At 41.5% G+C, this 14878-nt stretch overlaps 1 protein-coding gene across 2 annotated transcripts in view; it reads right to left on the bottom strand.

The window, feature by feature from the left end:
- LOC126356207 (protein sprouty-like) overlaps window positions 1-14878 on the bottom strand; it is a 523717-nt gene that overhangs the window by 410227 nt on the left and 98612 nt on the right. For both annotated transcript variants that reach the window (XR_007565603.1, XM_050007018.1), the window contains one exon: window positions 1185-1257. The gene's annotated coding sequence lies outside the window, so the exon portion shown is untranslated. The remainder of the gene's footprint in view (window positions 1-1184; window positions 1258-14878) is intronic.

The raw sequence follows: 14878 nt of genomic DNA, 5'->3' as shown, positions 1-14878 counted from the left end.
CGTCTGTCAATCTCGTTCCGTTAAGAATGACATATTGAGTTCTATCAGCTAGAAAAACCAGAATTCAAAGCTATTCCGATATTCCGTAAGCTCGTATTTTACTCACCAAGTGACAGTGCGAAACAGTTTCGCACGCCTTCCAGAAGTAAAGGAAAACGGCACCAACCTGGACGCCGTTGTCTAACGTCTTATAGTCTCCTGGATGAACAGAGAGAGACGAGTTTCGTAAAAGTCCATGTTCGCAGAAACCCACAGAGGAGAATTTCGTTCACCGAAAATGTAAAGATGTGCGAACATAAAACGTGTTCCATAATTCTATAACAGGTTGTCCTCAGAGAATTAGCACTGGGGTTAGGTACGTAATACATGTCAAAGTTGTTTGATAAATCTTTTATAAGGGTAGAGCCATGCTCTAAGTTTCATGAAAAAGTAATAAAAGTGCCCCAGCACCTGTGAAAGATGTCAGAAAACGTCTTTTATAAAAGATACCTGACAAATAACTTTTATGGTGTGATACGGACTTAACGTTCCTACTTATCTTGAAGATTGGAATGACCTGTAAATGTATAGATGATTTTGATTCGATCACGCACAGCCAGAACTTCTTGACACTTTTCATTAGATCCGCAGGCTTTTCAATTCACTGCTCGTCTGAACGGTTCTCCCCTCACGTTAACTTTGGTTTCATTTAACTTTTGCTTGTTAGCAATGCTTCGACTTCGTTTAAACCTGTGATGAAGTTCTCGTCGCTTTCGTAGGAACTTTCTAACAAGGTTGTTAAACGACGGAGAGCCTGTCCCATCTCTATCTGATGATTACTCATATGTGCCTCATCCCTCACTACTGTTCTCGGCATAAGTATTTCTATTGCGCGCTGCACAATGGCTCTTCAATTATATCCATTAATAATCCACATTTTTAACACCATACATTCGTGTTTCATGTGTACTGCTTCGCTTGCACATAATGTGTTTCTTGTCGCACTTATTAATTATAAATATTTTCTTAACTTCATAATCATTCATTTTTAACACCTGAATAACTGACGCAATAACGACTTTCTCGGTGTTGCTTCCATTTATACACACAGCTTTTCCGACAGCGACTGTCTGCTGCACTAAAATCCTTGACATCCTCATTTTGTTTCAAGACTTTCATGAAGGCGATTATTTAAAAGTACTCACCCGCTATAACCAGACTGCCAAACAGACGCTCCAGTCATTCGCGTGTTGTGGAGCTAAGCGTGAGTAGACTCTCCTGAAATCAGACGAGAAAATCTGTTAGGAATTCTGCACTTACCGTCTACCATACTTCATACATAACCTACTCTAATAGAGTGCAATCCATACTGAGTTACAGCCTTAAGTTAGGCGTCGTTCAATTGCGCATCACACTTGTACAATAGCAAATGTTCTACATTCACAAAATTTCTTTCCTACCAACAGCTGTGTTCTGTCGGTCATATATACAAACGTGATTTTGGGGCCAATAAAGTCCATATTCAGGTCCGTCGGCAGACGCTATTAAATCATCGAAATCGCAACCACTTACTCAAAAGCATGATCACATGTAGTATATAGTATGTACCATTCAGAGATTAGATATGCTGGCTGCATGGATCACATAACCCCTCAATACGGAAGAAGTTGATACCTGAATAATCGAGTGGAAAATTCTCGTTATTTCGACTCGAGCAACTGCAGGAGTCAGTTATGTTAAAATGAAACCTCACGGATGGAATTACAGAACCTGTCTTGACAAAAAAAATCATTCCTCTTTCCGGCCTAATCAGCTTTGACGCGCTCTTATTTCCAACGCCACTGCTAGGAAGCAGGCAGTTGTATAGTTTCGCGCCATGTTTAACGCGAACCTGCTTCGCTGTCAGCGGCGTGTCTCATCATAAACGTCAAGTCGGTATATACGATCGTACATTTGCATGTCGTTTTCATCACTCATTGCCCATGGACGTATTTAATTTATGCTGATTATCTTCCACGAATCGTGTGTGGCAGGAATTAAGGTACGTGAAGTACTGTGGTTTCCAGTTTGCAGACTCAAAGGAGATAGAGAGAGCTGTAGGAAGTCCCACAGGGGCTAGCCGATTAAACCCTGAGTTGTTTTAGTGCGATATTTTATCACGAACTCTTAACATAAGGAAAAATGGGTCCAGCGCATCATGCCCTTTATGGAATAATATGACGTCACGTTAAACGTAGCAGTCTCGTAAAAAGTTTTAAACATTAGACAGCAGGCCACAACTAACTTAAAGATAAATATTCCTCATTAATTTATATAACGTATCTTTTAATTTATTTGAGTTGTACGATACCTTTCTTTTCCTCTCAGTTCGATACAGTATCTCTTCACCAGTTGTCCTATTTGCACATTTGATCTTCGGCATCTTTCTGCAACACTATATCTAAAAAATTTTACTTTTTTTGTGACTGTGTCTTTATTCGACTACGTTCCACTTCTATATAACGCATTTGATCGGTCATGAGTGGTAAAAAGGCTGTCGTTACAGATGTCAGAGCAACGATTGTTTTACTGCAGAAAGGACAGAAAGAAATTAACTTTTACAAGAATAATGCAACCGTGCAAGTAATTTTAACTTGGACCAGATTTTTTTCGATGCAGTTACAGTTAAGTCGATGAATAGTCGAGGTCGGAAGGGTAGAATTAAGGAAGTACTCATTTGTATGATAGATTATATACGCCATAAGTAGTTTGCAAAACCTGCCTCTCTGTATCCCACTGGTACTAAATACGAAAGGATTTAGATTTAGCGTCTTACTTCTGTGGAGAGGATATGGAAGAAGGAGGAGCTGCCACATTCATCAGATATTGTCGTACATTTAAGGACAATAATACACAAATTTTGATCAAATCAGCATCCTAGGCAGTTCACCTGCTTCCATCCAAATCACATTACCTTATCGCCTAAGCGTGTTATTCACTATTAACTACAGTCGGACCCAATTTCCAGTATACTGTATAGCCGTTGAGTTTATCGATTTAGTACCAGTTCAATCAGAAGTGTATTTGAAACGCATATAACGCAGCTAATCGTCTGTTCTGTATACACACTGTGAAATACACTGAAGCGCCGAAGAATCTGGTACAGGCATGCGTATTCAAATACAGACATACGTAATGAAGCAGAATACGGCGGAGCGGTCAGCAACGCCTATATACACAACAAGCGGCTGGCGCAGTTTTTACATCGGTTACTGATGCTACAGTGGCAGGTTATCAAGATTTAAGTGAGTCTGAACGTGGTGCTATAGTCGGCGCACAAGCGATGGGACACAGCATCTCCGAAGTAGCGATGAAGAGGGGATTTTCCCGAACGACCATTTCATGAGTGTACCGTAAATATCAGGAACCCGGTAAAACATCAAATCTTCTACATCGCTGCGGTCGGAAGAACAGCATGCAAGAACGGGGACTACGGCGACTAAAGAGAATCATTCAACGTGACAGAAGTGCAACCCTTCCGCAGATTGCTGCACATTTCAATGATGGGCCATCAACAAGTGTCACCGTGTAAACAATTCAACGGAACATCGTCGATATGGGCTTTCGGAGCCGAAGGCCCATGCGTGTACCCTTGATAACCGAACGACACAAAGCTTCACGCCTCGCCTGGGCCCGTCAACACCGACATTGGACTGTTGATGACTGGAAACATGTTGCCTGTTCGGACGACAAATTGTATCGAACGGATGGACGTGTACGCGTGTGGAGACAACCTCATGAATCCATGGACCCTGCATGTCAGCAGGGAACTGTTCAAGCTGGTGGAGGCTCTGTAATGGTGTGGGGTGCAGTTGGATTGATATGGGACCCCTGATATGTCTAGATACGACTCTGACAGGCTACACGTGCGTCAGCATCTTGTCCGATCACCTGCATTATTTCATGTCCATTGTTCACTCCGCGGACTTGAGCAATTTCAGAGGGATAATGCGGCACCCCACACGTCCAGAATTGCTACAGCGAGGATCCCGAAACACTCTTCTTACTTTAAACACTTCCGCTGGCCACCAAACACCCCAGACATGAGCATTATTGAGCATATGAGGGAAGTTTTGCAACGTGCTGCTCAGAGGGGGGTCTTCACCGCCTAGTACTCTTACGGATTTATGGAAGCTCTGCAGGATTCATGGTGTCATGTCTCTCCAGAACTACTTCAGATATTAGTCGGGTCCATGTCACGTCGTGTTACAGCACTTTTGAGACTCGCGGGGGCCCTACACGATATTACGCAGGTGCACCAGTTTCTTTGGCTCTTCAGTGTAACAGCAAAATAATAACCAAAATAAAGGCATTCAGTCTGGAACCGAGCGACCGCTACGGTCGGAGGTTCGAAACCTGCCTCGGGCATGGATGTGTACGATTTACTTAGGTTAGTTAGGTTTAAGTAGTTCTAAGTTCTAGGGGACTGATGACGTCTGATGTTAAGTCCTATAGTGCTCAGAGCCATTTGAACCACTTTGTAGTTTCCAGCCATAAGAAATTCAGTGACAGTTCTCTGCAAGATGCAAGAAATAAAATCTCTCAGAGTTAGAGGATGCGGAGAACTCCACTAGAGAGGGCAGCATGGACAAAACTTGTTTCTCCGTGAGAAAAAGGAGACATCTCTCTGCCTGTAATGCACCTCCATTACAGAAGCCATTTTGAAGGCTACATATAGCGTCACCGCCCTTGGGCTATAGGGACTGAAGCGGGACTAATACACGATGTCCCACAGGAAATACATCATTTTTTCCAACCGAAACTGGCCGAGAGTAAATTAGTGTTACATTACTTATTGAACGACCTTCGTATTATAATGGAAAATCCTTGTGAATGAAACCCTGGATGAATAAATAAATAAACAAATCGCGAAAGCGGTGGATAGAGTATATGGAAGAGGGTGTAAAATCTCTCGGATGGAAAAGAACTGCACTGGGGAGGACAGGATGGCAGACCTGGTAAGACCGACAACCGGCCGAGAAGCAGGAGGAGAATGCAGAGCTGTTTCCTGGCTCGGCGTTTGGTGCGTCCCTGGCCGGGCCGGGCCGGGCTCCGGGCCTCCTGGGAAGGCCGCGCCGCCCACGGCCGGCCCACGCCGCAGCCGCAGCGGCAGCGGCAGCGGCAGCCGTTAGCTTAACGGCCGCTACACACGTGCCACGCCGGCCTCACCTCGCCTCGCCCGTAGCTCCGACACGCGCTACCTACCTGCTGCTGCTTCTTCACAGCTGCCTCTTACTGCTCCACCTACCGCCACTTGTGTAATCCTGGCGACACTCCGCCTAAAGGCTAACGATCACCGCCAGGCACTAGAAACTACTCGAAGCGAACAAGGAACGACGCCCTAGACCAACTCCTGTGAGTGGCTAAGAATCGTGGGAAGGCACTGGATACAGTGGCGTAACTATTGTAGGTGCTCGTGGTGCCAGGTGCCCTGATGTTTTCGGGGAGCTCCAAACTTTGGGGGTTACATGAGGATCCCTCTGAATCCTTATGCAGGTCACCAAATGCCCCGACTTTTAGGTTCCTGATCCGCTGATTTTATAAACCACCAGTCCCTTAGACACGATTCTCGGCATCTTGGGATTGGCAACACTAACGAGGGGAACACGGCAAGTGCCACAACCTTATTTCCCAGAAGCTTCGTTCAGTCGAAGAGGAGTCAAAATAACAGAGCATATGTTTTGGCGTATCCGTAGAATGTCGAACATTTCTGAGCAAACGAGTTTCGGAGTTTCCGACGTAGTTTAGATGATTTTTATCGCACGACAATCTGAGACGAAATGGTGGTGCTGTAGCTAGGATCGCAGTTCTCTCTTTGGGATCCCGTGTTCGAACCCCAGTTATTATTATGTTTTTTTTTTTCATTTGTCTACCCATGTTCGTAGAGCGTTGGCCTATACAAATTTCTCTTATAAAGTTATGGGATACAATGGCGTTATATTAATTGTAAAATTACAACTAGGTACACAGCGATTCGTCTCCAATAGCATAACGGAGCAGTAATGAATCTCTTCGCCTATTTATGCTTTGTACGTAACATTTATTACGAGTTTATCCACTAAATTGTTTACATGTATTGTAAACAGTAGAAAACGTGCACGTATTTAAGTCTGTAAACGACAATGGGAAACTGTGCCCTATGCTGATCTGAGTCAAGCAGCGGGACATCAACTTGGGTGCTCTGGACTTCATGGACGAGCAGAATAGGCTACGTTTCGCAAGATTACGGAATCCATGTTGATTTTTTATAGTGGAGATTTTCCTTCTCCATAACTTCATAACGCATGAGCATAAAACAGGTTTCATAATTGTACATCAGACTGCATAAGTGGTGATGATGATCATGAGGCCCCATACTCCGAGGAGCGTAGAGGACGATGCAGCAGACCCGAACCGCCGTATTAGGCAAGGTCCTAGCGGAGGCGGTTTGCCATTGCCTTCCTCCGACCACATCGGTAGTATAGACCTTAATTATCTGCATCTGCCAGGTGGCCCCTCCTGGAAACGGGAATGACTTGCGCTTTATTTTCTGTCATTTGGTACCCTTCGTTGCTCTAGCTATCTACGATCAACTGCTGCTAGAAGGGAGCAAATTCCTTCGCATAATACCTGTACAGTCAGACAGGTATTTCATCCGGGCCAAATTCCTTTCCATTGTTCAGCGATGACTTACTTTAATATCTCCCATTTCCACGTTAGTGCATTGAACTATCTGAAGGTTTTTAAGGCTCTCTAAATTCCTGCGAATCTGCCGTTTTAGCTGTTTTGATAATTATGCATCTCCACAAAAAGATTTCATTACGGCTCCAGGGTTTTTGCGTAACTTGGTTCATCGATAATCTTTCACAGTGGTTGTGTTCAAAGGTGATGAGTCAGAACGCATCAGTTGCCTCACAAACATAGCAATGCACCTAGTCCGTATCCTTCATATAATCCTTGGGAGCTTTGCATGAAGCACTGTATAGGGTTGGGTTGGGTTGTTTGGGGGGGAGGAGACCAAAAAGCGAGGTCTTCGGTCTCATCGGATTAGGGAATGACGGGAAAGGAAGTCGGCCGTGCCCTTTCAAAGGAACCATCCCGGAATTTGCCTGGAGCGATTTAGGGAAGTCACGGAAAACCTAAACCAGGATGGCCGGACGCGGGATTGAACCGTCGTCCACCCAAATGCGAGTTCAATGTGCTAACCACTGCGCCACCTCGTTCGGTGTCCGTATCCTATCGTCCTGGTTTCTACGACACAGGTCAAATTTTCGTTCAGGTTTCTGTGACACATACTAAATATTTATTCAGAACGCTATTCACACCCACATCTGGAAGCGAGTACGGAGTCGCCCAATTAGTTTTCGCACAGTCGAACTTTTAACAAACCGGTTAGCCCCGATTCTTTAAAGAATCGAACTGTCACGTATGACACAGCTTCAGAGTTCTAACAACTTTGCAACAGAGTTAATGTGTTAAATATCTGACTCGAAGCATGCAAGCGAGAAAGAGTTTAGAAAAGGTATTAAGTCATGTTTAAATTTTATTGAAAATCGCTAAGTGTTCTCATTGTGAGACACTGGGTTAATATAGTCTGACTAATATGTACTCCGTTTTAAGCAAAAGCTAGTTTTTCATGCATCCCAGTATTTAAGGCGTCATAACTTGTAACTTACGTGTTGTACAATGCCATAATTTTTCAGGTAATTTCAGTGGTATATGCGGATATCGCCTGCAAAGTGTGTTGCGGATAAAGCTGTTAGTAAAGAAGTAATAAATTAAATGATAGTGCCTGAGGCTGAAGTTTTACCGCATCAACAGCGCTGGGGGATGGTGTTGTTAGCGAGAAGTTTCGTGAAGGTTCGAAATTGTGTGGAAAGTTTGTTGGATGCTCGTTGAATGCTGGATGAGTATAATATGCTGGATGAATATAATCTGAGTATCTGCACACGATGAGTTAATCTGCCTCAAGACAAACTCGCAGTTTCTGTCTGTAATACTTGTCTTATTCTGTTACATGTTTAACATGAGATTATACCTCTTAATAAGTACATTACGACAACACTTTAAACTTTTAAATTTGGTCCATAACTATGCGAGAAATTGAAAACAAAATTTTTGTTGTCCGTGGAAGCCGTTAAATAGGCAACCTGCAACTGAAGCAAGAAACATGAACTGTGACCTATAAACCGCAAAAATAGTTTAGTAATATAGATAGAAACTAGATACTTTCTACATACTATTAAGTATGATGTGATTGAAGAACTGGTTCGAAATGTGTAGGGAAGAACCTTTCGCTATTGAGGGAATCATATTGGTATTGCTACAAGCATAAGTTATTTAGAGAAATATTGGTAAACTTAAATTATGGTATGCTAAAACCTCTCTTTTAAAATAATTCAGTGTGTTAATCTTTGCACCAACTTTCTGTCCCATCGATCCCTGTCAACATACGAATAAAATTACGAATCGGCATTGGAATTATATCCTAAGACAAAAGAAATGACTGAACAGCCATTTACAAAAAAATATTTGAATATGTACGGAGACATGAAGATGCTTGTGCTCACCGTCTGTTGCGGAGAGAGCATTGACCGTTAACTTGTCTTTGACGGTTTATCGACCTTATCTGCAAAACAACAGTTTACGTTCTGCGGACCATAGATAAGCACCTTGGCTGGCCTTTGAAAACATATCACAGGTTGACAGCTGAAAGACTGCCTCTTAAGGGTCCGAAGAATGGTTTGCAAGACCGAAATAGTAGTCTGATCAGTCAGTTACAGGTAGGTGAGGAGCGAACATGGCAGCAGGTAGCGAGTTAATCGACTTTGAACGTGGGATGATAATCATGGCTCTAGCATTGCAGAAATTATACGAGAATTTGGCTTTCTGAGATCAACAGTGTCTAGGGTCAATCTTCAGTATCACAGACACAATGTTTCCACACATGTAAACCGCCTTATTGAAAGACCAAAACTGTTTGACGAACGAATGTCACGTGGCCTCCTCAGGGCCCTGCGTTGCGACCTGCGACCTGCGTCCTACACTGAGATCACCACCGACTTGAATGTGGGGCGTCAGAACACTTTTCTACCAGGACCGCATAGCCTTCAACACCCCGTCACCTGTATCATGTCCGATCAGAGACATAACCAAGGTAATTAGCGGCCACGGGAAACGTCGTCTTTCCTCTCCCTTCCTCTCCACCACCCTGTCGAAGTCTCCCCATTTTTGTTTACTCCCCATGGCTGCTTAGCCTGCTTATTCTTGTACTGAGAACAACACTAGAGTGAAGTAAAATATACACATTTTAGTAACTCTATTTTACGTGATACAAGTCAAACCATTGAACAATACTCAATCAAAAATCTCATTGGCGTAACGAGATTGGCTTCATCTAATAGCCGAGACCAAGAAACAGAAGTCTGTGTTCCAAGGAAAGGTAGATCTTACAGAACTCAATACAGTTCATCATTTTCTTCCATACGTCTCCGCTCTCTTCCCATGTTACTGCGCTAAAATCCTTTCGCTCCTGCTTCTTCATATTCGACTTCATCTTTCTTTGTCCCTCCTACTACGCTTTCCCTCTTTTCTTTTTCTCTTCTCTGTTTTTTTAACACCTGATTCAAAAACACCTGCTCATGGAAACAGTATGCAGATAACGCGCTGACTGCCTTCCTTACGAGGAGAAAACTCCAAGTGCCATACCCAGAATTCCCAGAACTTTGCTCAGTGGAAGAGCTTTTATAAGACACTTCTGTTTTCTGAAAAAAAAAAAAAACAGTTTTGTGACTCATTAGTGAATGGAAATGTGCAGAATAAATTAGTTTCTTTAAATCACCCATAGGAGTAATCAAGCATAATCCAAAATGTAGTTGAACTATGCTGTTCAGTAATTCTAGACAGTGAATTTTGCAATTTATTTTGTAATCTGTCTTTAATCTCAAAATTAATACTTTCTTCTTCTTGTATTTCATTGTTTTTATAACTTATGGATTTCTATGATAATCTGTTGAAAATGCTGGTAGTAATGAAATGGGCAGTAAATCTTTAGTTGTTTTTATCTTCTTTTTTGTTATGTAGCATGACCACAGTATGTACATAAACCTGTCTGGTAAAGATACATTACATAAGTGACTCAACACATTACAATGTTCAGAATCTCAAGAATGATTAATTCTCACAAAGCTGTACTATGCAGCTGAAATGTTTCGAATTTTGTAATGCTTTCCTTAGAAACTACAGACTTTTACCAAGGAAGTGTAAAAAGCTAAATTTTCTACTACTGATAGCAAAAAACAATTAGTAGTGTCTGCAATTTTCGGGCTATCATTGATCAGTTCATTATCTACCTTTAAAGAAATTACTTCATTTCCATGATTAATTTTACTCGTCTTGTTTTGTGCTGTGTTCTAATTAGTTCTTATCTTGTTGCTAAAGAAGCTACTTTTTTTCTTGAGAGCACATACATTTTGATGCTCTGATGACTATGCTAAAAATTTTACACAATAGTTTACAATGAAGTTTAAACTTCTCAGCAAATGTTTCTCTTGATGCTAAGTAGTCTTCTCTTAGTTTTGTGTGATAGTATGATTGCATTTGTCTCACAGCATTTAGGTGCATTTAATCCGGAGGTTAATTTTGATGGAAAACAGTTTTCAAAACTGTACGTAACTGTGTTATAGAATACATCAGCTGTATGGCATACGTTTTCCAGTCTGTATACTAATTTTTATTTATGTCATGCATCCTAATATTAAGTATCAACAGTTGACAATTTTGGCTTCAGAGACCAATAACTATGGGAATTACAATATGAGTCTGTAAACTCTATGTAGCTATAGTAATGTCATCAATTGCAGTGCTGCTGGCTCCCATATCTCCTGTTGCAAATAGTGTGAGGGGAGAAAATTGCATGAAATGGCAATGGACCAGATATAGCTCTAGAATAGGTATGCTCTAAACACTTTAAATTATTGTTCCATTCTTATATTACATGATTCTGTTTGACAGTGAAGAATTTTAATGACACATCGAGTTAATTCACAAAAAATTCATAATTATCAGGTGCATATTCTGACTGTTATTAATTTTCCTTTCTACATTATTTGCATCCTGCAGATCATCTAAACAAATCAAAAATTCATTGCATATAGTTTTTAACCCACTAAGTTTACTTCAACTTCGTTTTTGTCCTCAGGTATTCCATTCTCCAGATGTTCAGTTACATTTATTTCAATAATCATGTAAATCTGAGTTAACCCTAAAAATTGCTGGCCTCACACCACTGACTATAGCGATACTTACATGAGTGGCGTCCCCCTCCCCCTCCACCTCAGCCCTTAAAGACTCTACTATTATCCAGCCCAATTTCCTTTCCCATCCCTGTCAATGGCTCGACGTAAAATAAACCCATGTTCGACCCCATGACTGGCAGAAGCAGTTGACCTATGTACTGACACAACTCACAGAGCTGTTCAACTTAGGCCACTCGTAGCGCATCAGAACTACAATAAGCTCACCATTTGTACAGGTCTGTGCTGTAGCTCTCTTTACCAGTCAGCCAGTCACTCATGATACTTTAGCCCTGCTCATTGTCGGTATTGTCCCCTGCTACGCCCACTATCACAACATGATTCTTCTTTCCAGAATTTTCAAGCAGAGGACCTGTATCCGCTACCACTTGGCTAAGACACGTACTTGGCTTGATACAGTAAGTGACTTGGCACTTGTTTCATGATTCACTCTGCAAGAAATGGCCAATGTCTCTTCCATGACTATCATCTAACAACACGGCTTTCCTCCTCTTTCCCACTTTTCTGGAACCACTAATCTCCAACTGAAAGCCCATAGTGGTACAGTTTAACCTACATCTTCTGGACATTCTTCCTTAACTAAATGGGTAGCAGCGAAAAGCTATATTTCCTGCCAATGACAAAACTGCCAGTACCTAATCTTTTCCTGTGGCCCTTATTTCCGACTACCAATTTTCGCTTCACGTTTTCCTCATGTGACTAAACTTTTCCATTTCTCTTCAATACTGTGAAGATCCTCCTTAAGGCCACTAATTTTCCTCCTCTGATCAGCTATTATCCAATCTCGTGCAGACATAAAACAGTATACAAAAGAGACTTACATCACCATTTCCCATGCCGCTACACTCTTCCCAAGGTAGTCGTCAATCACAAAAGGTACACTGCACCCCAGAACTATCATAGCTATGGCAGCTCAAATCCTCTACAGTAATGTTCCTTAGTGAACAACACGCAAACCTGGGCAAACTAATAAAAGTAAGTTCTTACACAACAAAGTCAACAGTTAAGTTAATGTATATCACGTTGTGTGTACATTTATTAAGTAACAAGACAAAAAAAGCTATATGGAAATTTGTCGATCCTTAGTCAGAGAAAATTTAGGGATAGCAACACCCATATGCGATACGATATTAAGACGATATTTTAAAAAATACAAATCACGAAATGAAATTTTCAGTTACTCAACTAAACAGGACGCTAATGTATGAGTAATCACAAAAGAGCTTGTTGCATATTACACTAAATATTTATGAAAAAGACTTCATTTGCGCTCCCGAAATCTCAGTCACTCAATCAGAAATATTACTTCTCTTTGCCACATCGTCAAAGAAACGTCACTCAGAGGGAAAAAGTCAGATTGTTGCCCGAATATCACTGCACTGACCTGCTGATTTACTTATCTACATATCGCTGGGTGATAGTGTACAGTTCAAATGTACAAGAAGGAAAAAGTGATATATTGTCTGTATAATTCAGTGTTAGGGTCAGTTAAAAGAAATTTTTGACGAAATTTGACTCTCATGGGAACTATTTTCGTACATCACACTTTCCTTCTGTTTGTCTTCAGTAGAATTTACAGGATATGTCGTCGACGTGTCCGATGCTCCTGGAGAGAGTATTTTTATCAAAAATGTTATAAAAGTAAGTGCATAATGTGCGTAGTTCTAAAATTCAGAAACGAGTCTTGGTACCATCAGAGAAGTTATATTGTGTGATGGTGTGGTAGCCCTCTATCCCCCATCCATGAAGAACGTTCCAATTTTTACCTGAAGGGCGCGGTTTTGAAGATATAAGGGCTGGGAGGTTTCGCCCTCTAGAAATTCCTACAACATTCCAGAACATTCGAGAGTATTCGGGAACTTCCGGAATTTTCCACTATGATCCGAGATGTTCTGCAATGTTCGGAAATAGTATGGAACATTCTGGAAGATTCCAAAATGTTCGGGAACGTCCCAAAACCTCCCAGATCACCGTGAATATTCCAAAACACTCTCTAGTGTTGTGGACTGTTCTGGAACGTTGTGGACAATTCGAAGTCTTTTTGGTATGTTCTGGAATTCAGCACTGGTGGGGCTATTCATTAGTATGGGTACTATGTATAAAGCAATTCCCGTCGCGAGTTCTAACTTCAGTTTCTTATCAGTAATGAATGGGGAATCGAAAAAATAGTGAATGAGTGAATGAAAACGAACAGTGAAGTGTGAGGAGTCAAAGTGATACAGTGACTGAATATAAATCGAAAACAAAGTGTGAAAAACATATAAAGTGTACTTAGTGTGTTTGTTAGTAAAAATCTGATTTGATTTATGTTTAAGACAATGCCTAAACGTAAAAGAGGAGAAGATCTTGCCATTTCTGAATAAAAACGGTGAAAACAAAAAGAACAGCGAAAAAACGAAACGGACGAAGAGCGCGAAGCTCGTTTAAGTTCCCAACGGATGAGGGTAAGCACCGTGAGAAACAGAGAATACGAAGAACAACGAAATGGACGGATTGAAGACTCAAGGATTGCTACACAATCTTATAATAAGAGATTGTGAACTCAAGCCAGCCTTGAAAATATCACCCCACCAAAAGTGCAGACGAGGAAAAGTAAATAGTACAGCCTAACAAATGAAGCGCCACAGTCTGGAACTGCGCTACCGCTACGGTCGCAGGTTCGAATCCTACCTCGGGCATGGATGTGTGTGATGTCCTTAGGTTAGTTAGGTTTAAGTAGTTCTAAGTTTTATGAGACTGATGATCTCAGAAGTTAAGTCCCATAGTGCTCAGAGCCATTTGAACCATTTTTGAACAAAAGAAGCAATACACTACAGCCCGACGAACGGATACAATAAACACAAACACGTCGTAATCGGAAAAATGGTAACGTCTGCGAAAAAATTCAATACAGAAATACCACGATTCTGTTGCGTGACTAGAGAAATTCGATTACCACCACTGAAAGTACCTCCGCAGAAGTTTTTACGTTACATGACCGGCTTCTTCAAAATATAAAAGTACACAACTCCTGCTTCCAAAAGGCTTATTTCGCTGTCAAGTCGATCAATACTAACAGAGATGAAATCGGTGATGTTTTTTCGTTCCAAGTACAAATTTATCACAATATGTGATCATTACTACCACTAACAAAAGAGGACCATAAATTTCTGCAAGCATATTTCATCGGAAATGAAGGTGGCGGAACTCCTCATCCAGTGAAGAAAAATAAGTTAATCAACGATGCAGAAATATTAGTGAACGGAGACAAGAAGTAGTCAAAGACGCGTAGAGGATCTTATACCAACAATCAACTGATTCATATATTCAAAACAGCGCTAGACTGAATGATCTCTGACGACTATGAAGTTATGATTCAAACCGAAAGAGGACCACCTGGAGAACACGAACAGCGATTTAATGCACCTCAGGTAGCCGAACTCGCCATCGTACTGTGGACAGTGAGAACACAAGCCGTGACATAACTGTGCAACGAAGAAGAGAACTACAAAGCATTGCAGAGACACATCATTTTATGACGCCCTCCAACATCCATTAATATTTCTGCGCGTACAGGACGGATGTCA

The sequence above is a fragment of the Schistocerca gregaria genome, chromosome 3 (genome assembly GCF_023897955.1).
Source record: "Schistocerca gregaria isolate iqSchGreg1 chromosome 3, iqSchGreg1.2, whole genome shotgun sequence".
NCBI classification, from domain to species: Eukaryota; Metazoa; Arthropoda; class Insecta; order Orthoptera; family Acrididae; genus Schistocerca; species Schistocerca gregaria.
The sequence above is the reverse complement of the archived record's forward strand: the minus strand, read 5'-3'. Positions and strand labels throughout refer to the sequence as shown.